Raw genomic sequence first — 6,092 nt, 5'->3', positions numbered from 1 at the left:
ACTGTTACACAATGTACTATTAAATTTATTCAGCAATTGACCAGCAAAAATCAGAAATCATGGAAAGAAGAGATTTTCCTTTGTATCGACATTCCATCTGCATGATTTGTTGATAAAATTTTTGACCTTGTTCGTCTGACTCTGTAGCAAGCTGCTTTTCAAAGAATTGAAGGTGGTGATGTAAAAAATAGATTTTCAATGACATATGAACACCGATATTCTTAAAAGCGGTCATCATATCATCTACTAATATACGGTAGTTTTCAACTTGATGTTTCCCGAGAAAATTTGAAATCACAATTAATCACTTCGCTGGCGTGACGCCTTTTTTGGCGTCACGCGTAACCTGGCCCAAACTGGCGAGAATGACGGAAATGGCGTCAAAACTTATTCTCATTTATTAAAGTCTGTGAGTAGTTTTTATCTATAGTAACATGGTGTTCTTATAGTTTTGAGTTCAGGGAACACGAATATGATAGTAAGAACTCAATATTTTCCAGTTTTCAAGGTTTTACAGGACGTCGAATATCAACAACTTTCAATACTTTTCTGCGAATGGCGTCAAACGTTTTCGCAGTTATTACGCTACAAACACTGTTGTTTTTCTTTAAATAGTAATATTTACACAATCTTATGTTTAAATAGGTAGTTATTATGTTGTAGTAAAAGTTGAAATAACTGAATTTTTGAATGTTCATAAAAAATTAGATTTTACTATTAAATAATTACTTTTACTACAACATCATAACTACCTATTTAAACATAAGATTGTGTAAATATTACTATTTAAAGAAAAACAACAGTGTTTGTAGCCTAATAACTGCGAAAACGTTTGACGCCATTCGCAGAAAAGTATTGAAAGTTGTTGATATTCGACGTCCTGTAAAACCTTGAAAACCGGAAAATATTGAGTTCTTACTATCATATTCGTGTTCCCTGAACTCAAAACTATAAGAACACCATGTTACTATAGATAAAAACTACTCACAGACTTTAATAAATGAGAATAAGTTTTGACGCCATTTCCGTCATTCTCGCCAGTTTGGGCCAGGTTACGCGTGACGCCAAAAAAGGCGTCACGCCAGCGAAGTGGTTAACATTCTTACGTTTATCTAACGCATTATAAAGTGATACTGGTGCGTGCGAAAGTTTTGATGCCTGGGCCGGGATTCTCTAAACGTTTTATCGATGATTGTCGCTATCGGTAACTAGCGACAGCCAATGGCAGGACAATCCTAAAAGAAAGCGCGGCTCTCATTGGCTGTCGCTAGTTAACGATAGCGACAATCATCGATAAAACGTTTAGAGAATCCCGGCCCTGATATGAAATGAACACATATATTTGAATACTATCTAATGCTATCTCATGTATTTGCAAAACGAAGTTCGCGCTCGCGCGCATAAGTGTGAGCGTGAGTATGTGTATGTATGTGTGTGTACGTATTTGTGATAATATTTGATCTCAAAACCTTGAGAATAGCGCAACTGGTACTCTTCGAAATTAAGGGGTTATATTGCGACCGACATACGAGTATGCCCGTCCGCCTCCTTCGGACCCTTGAGGTTGCCCTCTAGAGGTATTAGTATTAAGATCTAGCTGCATAATGGCGCATAATCATTATTAGTTGTTACGTTATTAGGATAGGGGCCCGTTGGCCATTTAGTTTTTTTTTCTTTAGCCGCATAATGGCGACAGGCTGTGTGCCTTATCGATAGCCGACAAGGCAAGTTTCTTTATTATTTTACTAACCGTTGGTAATGATGGAAATTAGTTAATTTCGTTTAGGGTGAAGTCATTTACCCGCAAGAAAAGTTTAAGAGATATACCAAGGTCTCCCTTGGTATATTTGCTCTATGGCAAGACATAGAGATTGATATGTGCCATTTTGCAGATCTCGGTAACGCTAGGAGCGATTGAGATGATATTTAGCATAGGTTATGCTTTTATATTCATTTAAACGTATGCCAAAGCGCATACTCGTGGGACTACGGGAACCCATAGATGTATTGAATTTCAGAATATTGCGAAAACGCATGGTGCGATCGTGATACAACGTTATGGATCTTATAGAATAATGTTGGTAAAGATTTATGTTAAAGGATGAAATTGTATTTTATAATTAATTATCCCCAATTAAGCAATAAAAAGATATTGTACAATTGCGCGTGCATGAAGTGCTGGTCCCGCGTAGCAAGTAAGGCGCATGCGTTACCCGAAGTAATATAAGCAGAGGTTCGATGCGCGCAAGAGGAGTTGGAGTTGAAGTGAACAGTCGCAGTCGGTTAGGGTCAGTCAGAGTCGAGTAAGAGTTACAGATAGTTAGTTGGGAGATTCGAGAGTCAGTCAGTAGACGTAGTCACGACAATAGACTTCTTAAACGGATTGAAGGCGGTATAATCGCGCACGGTACACATGTAATAACCGCGAACTGGCAAGCGAGTAATCTCGGGAAAATCGATATCTTCATCGACCAGTGTTCGCGGTCCCTTATGCGGACAAGTTGTAACTTCGCACTTAGAGAAGACATCACGGTTTGAATCCAATATACGAATCAACTATCCTGAAAATAGGCAAACCGAAGTGTGTTCCGGTTATCATATTTCATAGTGACTGTTATTTGTTAATATATTTGACTTGTGTTTTACAATAAAGAGCTGTTTTGTTGTAAATGAGAGTTGGTCTATATCACACACAATTATCCTATCAGCGAACCTTCGTTCTTGGAGGTCAAAAAACGTGGCGACCGAATAAGCTGAACGAGCAGACGAGGACCGAGACCGAAGAGACAGATTGTCCGGTCACAATATACACTCGTGTTGGTCGAAAAAAATGCATTTTTTTTAAATTGCATATTCTTTAAGTACATAGCTTCGAGAAAACTCTCACCAAATTTTGCAACGATCGGAGCATTAGTTTCAAAGATATAGCTATATATAGCGCACTACCTGCGACGTTGCCGTTGTGTCTTACCACAAGAAACGGAAGAATGGCTCGAAGACAGCAACAAATCGATGTTCTGGAGGCTGCAGAGGATGCAGAAGTTATACAATATGGTCCCGGAATTGACAACTCGATGTAAGTTTAAATAAATTAATTTCAAACATGAAAGAAGCTAAGTTGAAACTAACGTGATTATCTCGAAATTGTGTTTTTTCGAAAATGCCTTTGCGGTGGACACGATTAATAAAAAACTATCAATCCGATCAATGCGAAATTTGAACCACTTATTTATTATAATAATAGGTAGTAGATAAACGAAGGATTTTTAGTTTAATCAAAAACTTTTTTTTACGGCAAAAAACTTGAAAATTTAACACCTTGAAAAATGAACTTTTTGTTTAAACCGTCGCCATTTTTTAATAATTAAAATTTTGATAAATCCTTCGTTCATCTACTAGATAATATAATATACTAACGAAATCTTTTTACATTTTGATTTCAGATGATTCGTTCTCGAGTAATCTTATCCATCGCAAGTGATGCTGAATACTAGGCGCTCCAAGACAACAGCTGCAGTTCCGCCATTTTAAAATATTTTTTAACAAAAAAAATTTGACATGTACTCCAAAACATGTACTAAATGATACCATTAATAGTTTAGAATAAATTTTTATTTTGCTGTCAAAAAAAATATCGTGAAAATGTCGTCATTTTTCGTACTGCAAGTGTATATAATCCCTTAATAACTTCAAATTTATGCCCCATTCTTCTACGATTTAACTTTACCAAATCTCTTGGGAAAATGATGGTGGGCCGTGTTCCCGACACAACCAAACCCACGCACTCTTTGGAAAATTTTAAAAGTTGAAATCGGTCACACAGTGTAATCAATTTATTAGTAATAAAATTATTTTAACAATATTATTATTATAACAGTATTATTATTATAACAGTATTATTATTTTCACGTCTTGTATCAATCTACAGTGTATTTCTGTAAGCGAAATAAAAATCAAAATTTTAATGATGATCTTACAAAATTATTTAATTTTAATTATTTATTTTAGTTTAATATACATAGATATACTACTTACTAATATGGTATCTAATATCCATCATTATTTATAACTAATTGCTGCCGTCTTCTCATTGAATTTATAAGATTTTCTGTATAATTTTGTCGCAAAGATAATTGATTCCAAACTTGATGCACATGATTCCTTAGTGCTTCTCTAGCTCTTAACTGACCAGATATCCACGATGATTTCATATGAGCCCATACATTTTCTATCGGGTTTAAATCTGGGGACTTTGCTGGCCATGGAATTCGTTGAATATCCGGATTAGCATCAAACCATGCTTGCACTAATCTGGAAGTATAGACGGCACTATTATCTTGAACTACTTTTACAACTGAGTACTGTTCTTCTGGATAAACACGTCTGATGCCAGGTTTTAACATTTCTTCCAAGATTTCTACGTATTCCTCAGCATCCATTCTTGATGTTATTTCAGTAAGATCCAACAGTCCACTAGATGTCATGCTACCCCAAAATCCTATCGTAATCCTTCCGCTATATCCTGATGGAAGAACGTATTTTGGATTTAAACGTTCTCCTTTAAGCCGCCAGACAAGATACCGTCCATCTTCTGCTGATGAAAAAACTTTTTCATCTATCCAAACAATATTACCCATACAGCACCAAATATTTCAAAATAGTGTTAGAAAGGTTTCAAAACCATTTCAACCTTTCACATTTCACATGTAACATTCCTGCAAGCTGTCTGCAATATGTCATGCGAAATGTTGCCTATGAAATATGACTGAAACTTGTCACTTGTAATAACATTGCGAACCTTTCAGTTGAAATATTCCTGGAATATTTTACATGACTCAATTTTGAAAGCCTTTTAGTTGACATATCTCTGAAACCTTTCACATCTTCATTACTCACAATATGCGCGCGTAAGAGAAAGACAGATTCATTCATGTTTTGCATCTCACTATTGCTTACTTACTATTTCTAAATAACAAGGTAAAATTTTGTTGCCATTACGAAATGAGTGTTCTTTTGGTAATTTTAACAAAATAATCTGTTTGGGTAGACAAAATATTTTTATTAAAAGTTGTTGTGCCGCTACTTGCAGCACGGGATTCGGGATCCACCAAGGATTCGGGAGCAGCAATTAATTATTGGAACACTTTCATTTTTTATAACTTTGAATAACAATCTGAATAAACTTCATTAATTTCACTTTCATACACAAAATATTTATTTCACATATATCACTTACACTACGCGTGTCGCGATATAACTTTAAGATCGTATTCGAGCAGAGTGACGCTCTACACTTTGATAAAATTACTGACTCCACTCTGCATCGGTCTTCTCACATTTCTTTGAATTATTGAGGTCTCTGACCTTCATATTCGGCGCTTCTCGTCAGCGTTCCGCTAATCGGTCGAGGGAGTGATTGCGTAATCGCGTCACGCTCGCGGTTTTAATATTATATTAAACTTATTATTAAACTTATTTCGCCGCACGTTCCGGTAATCGGTCGAAGGCGTGATCGCGCTATCGAGTTGCGTTCGCGATTAATTTATATTATCCTTATTTCTCGTCTTCGTTATTTCTCAGTTATGGCGCAATTGTCACTTGTGCAATTTAGCACTCGTGACATTCCTCCCCCTTTGGTAAAAGGAAATGAGGTTACGAATTTCCGTTGTACATATCTATATTCCTGGATTACAATTTACTTTACAATCGTTTCTTTTGTTTAATATAACATAGCGTCGTTAACGCGGCGCTGTATTTCTTCCTTCTGTCTTTCTATTTTCTTTCTTTTATTCTTATTTTTTATTAGCCATAAAATACCTACTATTATTCCGCTTACTAGAGCTATTATCAGTACGCCTGATCCGATTGGATATACTATATATCTATAATTGGATAAAATATTGTCGCCTTTTAAATATTCCTGTATTTCGCTTGTTTCTAAACTTAATTTCGTTAATTCTTCCGTATCCTTAATTATATGTCTTAAAGGAGTACGTTTTGGAAGATCGAATGTAGTTTCTTGTTCTTTATTTAAAGTTAAATTGAACTCTGGTACGTTCGTTTGAATATAACGCGTCTCTAATTGTGTTTTC

This window comes from Cyphomyrmex costatus, unplaced genomic scaffold (assembly GCF_001594065.2).
Source record: "Cyphomyrmex costatus isolate MS0001 unplaced genomic scaffold, Ccosl1.0 scaffold100, whole genome shotgun sequence".
NCBI classification, from domain to species: Eukaryota; Metazoa; Arthropoda; class Insecta; order Hymenoptera; family Formicidae; genus Cyphomyrmex; species Cyphomyrmex costatus.
The sequence above is the reverse complement of the archived record's forward strand: the minus strand, read 5'-3'. Positions refer to the sequence as shown.